This window comes from Atractosteus spatula, chromosome 6, assembly GCF_055471065.1.
Source record: "Atractosteus spatula isolate fAtrSpa1 chromosome 6, fAtrSpa1.hap1, whole genome shotgun sequence".
NCBI lineage: Eukaryota > Metazoa > Chordata > Actinopteri > Semionotiformes > Lepisosteidae > Atractosteus > Atractosteus spatula.
The window spans coordinates 21423959-21436119 of NC_142711.1; the positions used below are offsets into that span (position 1 = coordinate 21423959).

General features: G+C 37.0%; 1 protein-coding gene across 16 annotated transcripts in view; it reads left to right on the forward strand.

Moving 5' to 3' along the window:
* svila (supervillin a) overlaps nucleotides 1–12161 on the forward strand; it is an 88523-nt gene that overhangs the window by 13972 nt on the left and 62390 nt on the right. For 11 of the 16 annotated variants that reach the window (XM_088918266.1, XM_088918267.1, XM_088918269.1 and 8 more), the window contains exons 2-3: nucleotides 9317–9380; nucleotides 11734–11825. The gene's annotated coding sequence lies outside the window, so the exon portion shown is untranslated. Of the gene's footprint in view, nucleotides 1–9316; nucleotides 9381–11733; nucleotides 11826–12161 lie in introns of those variants that run through there. The other 5 variants (XM_088918283.1, XM_088918282.1, XM_088918281.1 and 2 more) reach the window with 2 other exon arrangements.

Consider the following 12161-nt stretch of genomic DNA (forward strand, 5'->3'; position numbering starts at 1 on the left):
TATTTCAGGGATTACTGACTTAAATTTTAAAGCACCAAGAGTCAGGATATCTATTGTTAAGTCGTATCAGAGTTCATTTTTGTTCAAAGCACTATGGCATCTATTAATACTCATGATTTGAGGTGAACTTAATGTAAGCCAATTGTTTTACCACACCACTGGATACATGAGTGATAAAGATTAGAGATGGATGGGAATTCTTACCTCTGCAGTTATTTGCCTTTCAGACAGTTAAGATTTATTTTTATTCCTTTTGTAGGGTGGATAGATTATATTGGAAATTTCTTATGACCGCTTTAGGGGGGAAAAAGCATTTTACAGCAGGATGGTTTTCCACAAGGGCTGTTTTTTCATTTTATCCACTTTATGCAAACCCCTGTTAGCACAGCAGTGACTAAGTTTAGCTCTTACTTTATCTGTAAGCATAGATGCATATATGTGGCATATAGTAATATCAAATCGGTGTACACCATTTCATGAACAGTCTTTCATGGTTGTAAGGCATTAGCTATTAGTCCAGCCCCTTCTGTTGACTCTACAAGTAATTAGTCTCGTCTGATTCAGGGTCATCTCAATGTCAGAGTAGCCCTCGCCTTCTTTTCTTTTAAGCCTTACACTAGGGGGGGAAAAAAAGATTAGAAAAGGACTTATACAAACAGAGACAGATAAGAGATTAAATGCATCTTTTTTTTTACCGCAATCGTGAATGTTTAGCATTTATAGTGTTAATAGGTTGTTTTTAATAACATCTTTTATCTCAAAAGAATCCCAAAACACTTGAAAGGTGAGGAGGGACTCTTTTCATCCACCACTGTAACGCAGCTGCTACAGTTAACCGGCGACGGCTGATAACGCGCATAGTTTCCCATAAGGTGTACAGTGCAGCAGTGCATTCCACAGTTAATGTACTGCTTAGCAGACCTTTCATCTGGTTTATTTTGAGCTTGGGATTGGTGGGTGTTTGCCTATTTGTAGCAACAATAAAAAGCTTTAATGAGTGTCTGTTTTTAAACCAGAAATTTCCCTTAGTATGAAGGTAGTAGGACATGGATGCTTTTATAGCTGCTGACAAGGGTTATGCATGCACGCCGTCTGCCAGAAGGTACGGGGTCACAGGGAGCTAGCATGCTGTTCGCTTGCAGAGGTAAACAGTATACGACCTCTTAGTCAGCCAGTCAAGTTGCACGTTGCCTTATTAGGGTAGGCTGCTGGGAACGGAGGCTAGGGACAGTCTCTGCCGGTTTGCAGCTAATGGAGCTGGAACCTTACAGCTCTCTGCGCCCCTGAGAGGTATCCCGCTACTGGCACTGTTTCCAAAGCAGTCCCAGAATATGCAACTCTCAAGGCCTTCTCTCTAATGGCAGCTAAGATATTGCCATCTGCCCTTTGTACTGTATTTTTCTTTGACGTTGGTTATGTTTTAAGTTAATCCGACTTGAAGTCGCAAACTAATTGTGACTGTAGGGTGCACTGTGCTTTCCTTTATCAACAGCTGGACAGGCTTCATCTGGGTTCGTGTATTTGACATTCTGTCATCAGTTCATAGACCAAGACCTCTGGTACCAAGAGAGTTTGCCGGGAAGTGCTTTCTCCATTTGGAAAACAGTTTTGTTTTGAGAAGGTTTCTCTTCTGTTCTAAAGTCTGGTTTAGTGATTTAATTTCAGTTTCTAGTATACAAATTTACATTTTCAGAACCTTTTTAAACTCTTAAGCAAACTTAGTGTTTTCTTAAACCAGTAAAAAGGCATTGCTTTAAGTACAGTAAGGCTATTTTTAAAGGGCTTGAGTTAAGCCATTGTTGTATGTGCTAGGACAATCTGAGCTCCACTGTAGTGTGTGTGTGTGTGTGTGTGTGTGGTACATCTTCTAACCACTTCTTCCAGCCTACCTGGCAATTAACAGGCACAAGACAGGGTATACCCCAGACAGGGCTTCAGTCCATCGCAGGGCAGATGTGTAATGTGGTACATATCCAACTTAAAAGACGATTGCCACAAGAAATGTCATTAATCTTCAAAATCTACAGTAGCAAAGACTTTTCAAAACTGAAGTTGTTCATTTTGTATTAAATAATATTCATCGCCCCACTGAAAATTTTAAATGGTTTTTGTTGAAGAGCATTCTTGGCTTCGTCTTTGTTAGGTTGAAGTTCTTGGTTTTCAACAGTGGCAACCTTGTCTTTCCAAACCTGCACTTTGAAGGAGCCTTTTCCCCATGTTTTTTTGTGTAAAGCTTTATTGATTTTTATGCTTTTTGTGCACAATTCCCACCACACAACGGTGTATCACCACTTATCCCATCAGTTTTTGTTCTGTCCTGTTGGTAAATGGTACAAGATGAAAGTACTCAGTATTGAAATTTCAATTGGATTATCAGTGCCTGCCTTGTCTTGAGACCATTTAGTTGTCCGCAAGAGAACAGACCCTTGTGCAAATAAGCAGCCGTGTGCTTTTCTCTACTTTGATCAGGAAACACATTCTAAAATGACTGAAGGTATTTTCCACACATCATATTCAGCACTGATTGCAGCAGGCTGTGCATTTCGTTTCCATCGTTTCAAAAACGATGGCAGTTTTTTGTGAAATAGTTGTCCTTAAAGTTTGCCATATTTTATGTTTGCCGTTTTTAAATAACATTTTCTCAGAATGTCAAAATGTTTCTCATTCCATTTTGAGGTGCCTTTACAATTGTGGTGTAGTCACAATCTACTCTGTATATTTGCCAAAGCCTGTGATCTTTGTTATTAGCTAAGCTTGTAATATTTGCTAATTTATCATTTTCAGCATTTTTACTGTTGTCATGAAGAGAGGACCTAACTCATGTTGACATATATATATATATGCATACTTCTGGGTATTTTATTAATAAGTTTGCTATTCATATTTTTGCTAGTGTAATGAAGAAGAATGTACAGAATGAAAATTGTATTTCCCAGAATATTTTTCTACGTTTGACTGGGAATGATTATGAGTAAATGTTACAGCCAGGAATCTGGTTGGTCAGCCCCTTTCTCGAAAGTTTGAGTGCCTTTTGTTTCAAAAAGCCAGAATTTGTTTTCCCCACTGAACCTTGTGGAATAATTCTAATATTTTCTGCAGAACAATTGCTTTAAATGGAATGTACTGAATGCACTTTCGTAGAAGTGCTGGTCATGGTCATTTAATTGTATTAAATTTTAGAAAGCCAGTTACTGAATGTGGCACATCTCTTTATGCAAGTAGTTTTTTTTTCCCCCAAGTTGTTTGAGCCACAGTTTTGCTTTATGGTAGTTTTTCAGACTAATCAACCCTGCTCTAGAAGTTAAGTAAAAGTTGCTGTGCAATGACAGATTTTTAGATCTTTATTCTCTTTCAATGGTGCAATTGGAGTTATATATAGAGGTAAGATTAGTATGATTTTCCTCTGGAGAGATTCTTACAATATGTGGAATTCTCTTCCCAAGACCACACTCCCTCCTGTACCATTCCTATGTGGAATACCAGTATTGATTGTAGCTACAGTGCTAAGGGATTGGCATAGCAGTGTAGTGGTCTGGAATTTTGGGTTCCCAGACAGTGTTGTGTGTTCTTCATTGGGTTAACAGGCACTTGTGACAGATGATGTACTGCAGGTCTCTACTGTATCTAAAACAGACTTGAAAATTGTTATAGCTCGCGCTAATCTGGGTTTACCCAAAATAGTGTTCCTTTGAGAGCCTGCTGGCCCATGTTTTAACTTGTTTTTTACATTTCAGATGTTGCTTTTTTTATGTATGTGAATATACCATTTGATCAAGTCTTCTTTTAAGATTGCTAGACCTATTAGTCAATGCAAATAACTCGGTAAGATGGAAAATCCTATAGAGGTAATTGTAGATCCCCCTCAGATGTGAGCTGGCAGCGAATCTGTGTCTGTGGATGCATGGCCTAGATTAGATCACAGCAGAAGTGATTTCTAAGCCTGTCACTTCTAATAAGTTCCATCAGTATCTACTTGACCTTTTTTGACGTCAGTGAGTCAAACACTGCCATTTTTCTAGCGAGGATGGCAAATTATACTGTACGTTCTTTTCTGTTTTGTCAATATACACTTGCAGTTTAGACCCTTAAGCATGGATGTTATATTTCAAATAGATTTGTTTGTCCTAGCAGTAAATCTGTAGGAGCATGTTCTATGGTGAAAAGTGTAACTCTCAGCTTTTTTCGTATGGGGTTCTAGATGTTTGGACAAGCTGACCTTATCCCTGTCTGAGAACAGTTACTGTAGTTGTCATACCCCACTTTCCCTGTGAGGAAGCATTTCTGACCAAGTGGGTCACGAACTGTTCTCCATGGGGCTCGAATTGGGAGAGGGCCTGCACATTCGATTCTAAGATCAGTTTAACAGTAGTTGCATCTCGCAAGTTGAACGTAGCTGGGCACTCACCCACAGCTATCATTGTGGGCTTGCATGTTCTTAGAAGTACTGTATATATATTTTTATATATATACTTACTACTCCAGGTGCACCATAAACTGTGGAAAAGCTCATAGAAGAACCTGCTTCAAAATGAACCACTTAGCACTCACTTTCCAAGTAGTATTTTCATTTAAACGTTTGCAAAATTTAGGAATATTGTCTTGTTTCCAACTAAATTAGGGCATAGTTTAGATAATCACTTATTACGATACAGGAGAAAAGGTCCTGGTAAAAAGTATATCATTAAAGGTTTTCTTTTTAGGGAAAGACCAGTTTCTTTTGTTTGTTCATTCTCTTCAAAAGCTAAAATCATTCCAAGTAAATTTATTAAATACAGTAGCTACCTTCAGTTGTGAATCTGAGGGATCTGAAACATGGTCAACAAGCATGGCTTGTATTGGAATATCTCGGACCATTAAAAGGGTCCATTGCTTTCTTTTCAGTTTAACTCACATGTTGTCCATAAATCAAGACTTTTAACGGTGTGCTTTTTTGGCTTCTCCTGGGGTAGGCAAAGTATTTAGCATAATGATACGATTAGTCAGAGCCCAGTCCTCTGGCAGCCTGGGAGCTGATTTTGCGTTCTCTCTGAGCACTCCTTGCACTTTTTTTTTCTGATTACTTAGAGATGAGTGGAATTTCTTGTCCATTAGAGAAGATTGTTTCTCTTCTTTATTTGAGGAGCTGTGCCTCTGTTGCGCTGCGGTACTGTACCTCATCCAAGGGAGCAGATGTTGTGACTTCTTGCCCACAGATTTGCGGCAGTTTGGCGATTCGGGCTCTTGAACGCCCTCATCAAATCTGTTTTAACATTTTCTTGTGCCTAATTTTCGCCTGTAATCTGATTACCAGCCTGAGCTGCTTTAGCATGCAGCCTATTGCGATGCATGCACTGTATTCCCTGAGCCCATCGATAGCTTGACAGCTTCAGTCTGTTCAGGACTGCTAGTAGGAATCTCTACACACTGCCTTGTATGCAGGCCTTGTGCTGCATCTATACTGGTTGACGACTAGCTGCTACCTCTTTTCCTGTTGTTGGCATTTTCTCCCTTATTGCAACAATGTTCAGGAACCCCTGGATCTCTAATTACGTCGGAGCTATGAAGTATTGTGGACAAGGTAAGTGACCTGATGGTATGCTATTCAGAAACGCAATGTTTCCACTGTCCTTGCATTATGTAGTTTGAAATTCCAAGGACGCAGTTGAAAGGTAATGAATGAAATCGAGGGATAAGGATTTTCGTCTGTGAGTTTAAAATGCAAAACGATTAATGAGTAATTCAGGGAGTCAAAAGGATGTTGTCTACAATAGCAGCTTTGATATTTGCATTGAGTTTTTATTTTTACTAGCATTTCAACTTGCTTGATATTTACAACAGGTGTCAGCATACTTCATGCACATTAATAAAAACAACCGCAATGTAATTCTCAAGCTTAATTCATCGGTGGAAGTCCACAAAAAATGTAATTTCAGTATATGGTAATGGCTTGCCTGAATGAGATGAATCACTTTATATTGTTTTTATTTGTCACTGGATTTTTTTTTTTCCTGGCAGCTCTATGGGGAAATTTTTGCCTTATTCTCAAGATAGGTTTTGAATTTGTAACACTAAGAAATACAGCATTTTGCTTTGGAGCGATTACAGTAATTTAGTTTAAATTCTAACTGCAGAACATCCTTCTTTAGTATATTTTTAGAAATTTCTATTTCTGGGAGCTAGGCATTTGGATAATCATCCTCTATCACCTAGCTTATTGACTATAAAGAATTCAGACATGTTCAGCATCTGTCTGCAAATAACTCTCCCTTTATATTGGTTAAAATCTACTGCAGCTGAACTGTTTACTTGTAGGTTGTTGTGGCATCTGTTCCTGTGTAAATTTGGTGAGGGATTTTTTTTTAAAAATAATGGAAATGCATATTTGGTAACCCTTTGAAAACAACAATTAGACTGTTTTATAGACCTCTTCAGTGTTACTTTAACAATTGTTTTACCTTGAATACTTAGACTTTGACAATTGCATATGAACATGATTTTATGCTAAGTATTATTTGCAATAAGTTTTTGTCAGACCTTGAAAATTTGTTAACGTTCCTCAATTTGCACATTACTGAAAAAAATAAGGAAATGATCTGTTCTTTAATGTACATTTTTATATTTGTGCATCATGTGTCCTGTTGCATCACATTTTTAGAACAGGACAATTAAATTCTATAATAGGAGCTAGATTTTATGCTACCTTCTAATTTGACAGTTCTTAAACCTTAAAATACTACATACCATGTAGGATAGGCATTAAACATAGGATTTATGCTTAATTCCGTTACTCTTGTGAGTTTATTATAAAATATCCTAAGAAATCTCCTAGAAAGCATTATATACCCAATTCAATTTTTCCATTTCAGCTACGGCAGTAAATTAGACACAAACATAATGTGTGTGCATGTACTGTAAAGGTATGATTTCCACTGTAGATTACGTAGTGAGATATTTGGAGATGACAAATTTTCAGTTAATTTCAGGCACCTTATACAAAATATTAGCACCTCTTAACACTGGAATCTTTCACCCTACCGTAATTATGGGACACATAAGAGAAAAGTACCCAGTATAATTCATGCTTTTTGTAACCTGCGGCTGAGGGGGATGATTCCAATGGTGTTTATTCACATTGGAATACTGTACCTATTACTGTAGTTTTACGTTCCCTAGTTGGAATGTTTAATGTATATAAAAAGTCTGTTAGAGTCTTAGAAATTTCTTGCATGCCTTTAGCACTGCTATAAATTCTGCTGAGGCCTGTGTCTGATTAGGCCCTCTTACAATTCCCCTTATGTTGCACAGGCCCATAACCAAAAAAAATATTCCCTGAGGAACATGATTCTTGTATGCACATGCAGTTTATTTTGAAGTTGTGAACTAAAAATAATTTTGCGTGAAGATGCAACAACATGGCCATTTTTATAGTATATTGAAAATGGAAATATTAGTATATTATGAAAATGTCATTTCTAAAACTATCAATTTTCTGATTTTGTCAGGTATGAACATCAAAACAGTATTAAATAAAATTTCAATTACTTTAATGTCCTCAATCTTCTTTACAGTTGTCTGTCAATTAGAATTGCTTTATCAGCTGTGGAGCTGAATTCGGAGGGGGATTTCTTCCGAATGAGCAATGTTTTTGGAGGATATTTCTTGCAGCTGAAATAACACTATATATGAAAATATATCCAGATGAGCATTTTGTAAAAGAGGTTTCTCTGACTTTTAGTGAAGACGTGATATGAACAGCACTAATATCTATAATTAACATTTTAAATGAATGTCTTCTGTTTTTTTGACTACTGATGTTCCCTAAGCTGAATACACCTCAGTTCATGCGATTACCAATTCATAAGTGGAAACACCCGTTCATAAGGAAAATAAATTAAGCAGATGGCTAACTTTGTCTACCTTTATACGTCAGTAGAAGCCACATGAAGCTCTGATAATGGCTAATGTTACAGTATGTTAGGCAACCAATTGGTATTAGTTTGCCAAACTTTTCAAACCGGATCCTTGCCTGCGTTTGTTGAACGATTTGGTTAATTTTACTTTAGGCGAGTACTTGTTTTTTTCTGGCTTCACAGCAGTGGAAATAAAAACATTCTTCAACTCTGGATAAACCCAGACATTCTTTCAGATAAACACTGGATACTCACTTCTCAGTATATTGCAAACTGTTGAATATACAATGGCTAGAATTAAGACAAATCCTACAATGCAGTCTTGAGAATGGATTTTTACAGCTGTTAGAAATATCTGCCTCTTGAAATCGGTGAATACACATACATATAGAATACACTGTATTAGCATTACGTGAGCTTTGTATTAAATTGAAAATTCAATGAAAACATTTGGTTGCCAAGAATCAATGGTGAAAAACAATACAACAGCTTTCCGTTATCTTATGACTAAAGTGCGTACTGTATGCTCTTTGATTTGTACCTGACGTGGTTGAAGTCATTTTAGCATAGACTGGAGCAGAGATCTCCACCTGTCTTGGGTTCAGTAGCTGGATAAGTGTCTTTTCACAAATAGAGCCTGTAGTTGGACAGTTCGATTAACACCACCAGCACTTGGCCTGCACTACTATTGTGACGCAGGGGAGGAATGACTGAGTAAAAGCACAAAGCAATCAAAGTGTTTGAATGGAAACCTTCCATAGCTAGCCCAACTTGAGCTGGTTATTTTCCTTCCAGTAGAGTTATTCACAGCCAGCAGTCTTTCCTCCTCCCGACCTCCCCCTCAACTTTAGTAATTTGATCCGTATAACAAATCTGTACATAAGGTACAATTAAGGTAACAGCTGAAGCAAAGTGTTGATACACAAGCTGGTTGTCAATGCTGAGGTTCCATGATGTTAACAGAATGAATTATATGAATGTTAATGTGAATTGAGCTGATTATCAAGTATGTGCCTTTCTAGGTTTGAATAAAAATGATCTTTAGCAATTTATTGAATTGGTGGGTTTCTCTGATCATCACAGTACCTCTAACATCCATTGATTAGAGGGGCAAATCAACACTGCCGGTCTTAAATTATTTTCCTTTGAACTGCTGTATGATTTTCTCCTGCCTGACTTACAGTAAAGCAGTAAACTATCAGATCTGTTAGCATGTTACGTTTTTTATTATAACAGCTAAGCTGTAAAAAAACATTTTTTAATTTTACTTCCCACCCAGGATAACTCCATGGATAATTACTGGATAATAGTTTTCTTCTCCAACTCAACACCTAAAATAACAGTGGAAAGGCCTGCCTTACCAATTCTCTAATCTGCAACAGTATTTAATGTATTTGTTAATTTATGTAATCTTTTTTTATTTATAGGTTTTGGAAGTGAGACTCCAGTCAAACTTGGGAAGCCAAGACTATTTCAGAAGAGAGCATTAAGGTGAGCATTTGATAACCATTCTGAAGCAGCGAGAGGACTGTTTACAGATGAGAGAAAGTCCTCCTTTTGCAAAGCTGTTTTTGGAGTTTTTCTTTTCCTATGACATTTGTAGAAATAGGAAAAAGTACAGGTTTATGCCATGCTGAACAGAGGAGAAAAGAGACAACGTTTCGGCTGTGGAGCCTTCTTCGGATGTGAGCCTTCTGGTCACACCCAAAGAAGGCTCCACAGCCGAAACGTTTCTTCTCTTTTCAGCAGGGAATAAACCTTTTATTTGTTCCTTTGCAGTCTACGCATGCTGACGCAGCTACCTACGGTACTTGAACTATTTGTAGAAAAATCCTTACATCCATTGTCTATAAAACACTATACTGTAAGTTTTTTCCCCTTTTTCACAACATAGTGTGCTGTTAAAAAATATGTAATCATATAGATTGGATCTGCTTAATTAAGGTGGTTTATTTTGTAGAAAAATAACTTAAACAGATCTTATATTGGTGACACTTCTCAATTTAACCACATGAAGCTGTTCATATATTTCTGTGCCATTCTTTTACTTCCTTGCTAGCTTTGTGTTCCCAGTGAAATCCATCTTTCTGTTGATATACTGTAGCATCATTTACTTGATATGCTCCTGTTGCCAGTGCTTTTTTTCCATTAAAGATGCTCTAGGATCTCATTCTTTGCATTCATCTGAATGTGTGAACTACTTGAGGGTCAATGACTTATTTCCTTCTTTAGCTCACTAATCTCATTTGAGAGGATCTGTCTACATCCAGCACCTCTTAAAGAGACTATGTCCGGTACCCATAGGCTGGCTATTCTGAATGTTCAGGCCTCTTGCCTAAACATGCCTTAATTCAAAGATGCAGTTAGGTTCTTAGTTTCAACTGTTTTGCATGAAGTTTAAATGTTTATGCATAGTACTGATCTATTAGTCGATCAATTACTGATCTATATTTGACAGACATTCAGTTTTTAATTTGGTTAATGCTGGTATTCAAAGCAAGCAGAAGTCAAAGTATTCATTCACAGCTTGCACCTCATCTTGTAAGGTATTAAACTTGTATGGTGAGGTAAAATCTTAAGGTACTCCAGACAGACACATTTAAATTTATCATTTTTATTCATTGAAGTAGTGTAGGATGTTTGATTAAAACTGCCCTCACTTCAGCATTCTTCCAAACCTAATTTTAATATTGTTCACCGTCATGATTGCAGGTAGTTCATTCTGTTTGACCCAAGGTGAATATATGGCCTTAATTGCGTAGATGGTTGGAAACGGGATGAGATTTTGAAGTTGCCTCCTAAATTGAAACAACAAATTAAATACTTTGCCATTATAAAAATGTGCATTATTAGCATTCACAAATTTAAGACTTTACAGTAGCTGTTCAGTATTACCTGTAATGTTCAGAGTGAACAACTGATGTTACTAATTTGAAAAGGGAGCATTCCTGTAACTTAGTTGATTTTGTCTCAAAAGATGTAATGGTTTAAGGTATGGTACTTAAATGACCTAATATCCCTTCTGTTTAATGGCAATATTAAGACCCCATCCTGTTTTAGTATCCCAAAGAAGTCATGTGATCACCCCCAAATTGGTCACATTTGTATTTAAAGCCACAGGACCTACTTAATGGGAAATGGGTGAAATTTTGACTCATGGTCACTTGCATGTTAAATGGAATGCGGAGTGGATAAACTGTAAGTTGTTCAGAGAGACATTGAAATGGATGCCCCACCTTACTTCATCGCTCAGTTAAACCATCAAAACTTGATACAGCATTGTCCTGATGTTGGAACCAGATAATCTAAACTTCATAATGTAATCTGGTTAGCAGTAATGTGGATATCCACACTTACGGTAATTTCTCATGATCTTGGTGTACATGACCTTAGGAATACAGGAATTATTTTTTATTGATATGATTTTGAGAAGTATGCTAATGATGTAGAAAGACTAATTTGTCCATGGGAATGCCATTAACTTTTCTTTTTATTATACAAATGAAAGCTCCAAAGTGGGGGAAAAAAAACATACTTTTAATCATTCAGAACTTGTAGCACTGGCTTAGCAGATTTACAACCCAAGCATATATTTAGTTCCTTAAATAACTTCAAAGGATCAGATAAGCTAATAAGCTTTAAAAAATAATGATCAGCTTTTAATTCACCACTGCCAGAAAATACTGTGGATTTTCCCATTTGCGAAAGTGTCTAAAGGAGCTTTGTTACCCATCCATTCACTTTTCAAAGTGTATGTTTCTGTGAAGCACACAACACGCTGCAAATATATGATTCTAACCACTTCTTAGAGTTTATTCGCTGTTCTCTTGTCCTTCATTTTCAGTTTTCAGAAAGAATTTTCTTTTGAAGACAAAGAAGAATTTGCAAAGACTACCAGAGATATTGATGCTAATATTTTGGCTGTCCTTCCAAAAGGTGAGTTAACCTTTTCTACTACTGTAGTAAAGAACGTGAATGGAATGGTATGTACAGTAGCATCAAGCATTGGGTTAGTAAAGATTGAAGAATGCAGAGTTAGGGCACCTAGAACTTTTCTATATGTTTCACTTTGGATTATGGGATCAAACTAGTTACGTATTTGATGCCAGTTTATAGAGCCCGTTTAGACTGTGTAAGGTTGTTGGTTGATGTTTTTCAGTTTGGGTCTTGCAGTACCATACGAGAAGGGAAGGAGACGTTTCAAAGGAGAGCTGGCTGTGCAGCTCTATTTAAAGCTGTAAACTTGGATTTTCATCAATCACCTGTTCGCTG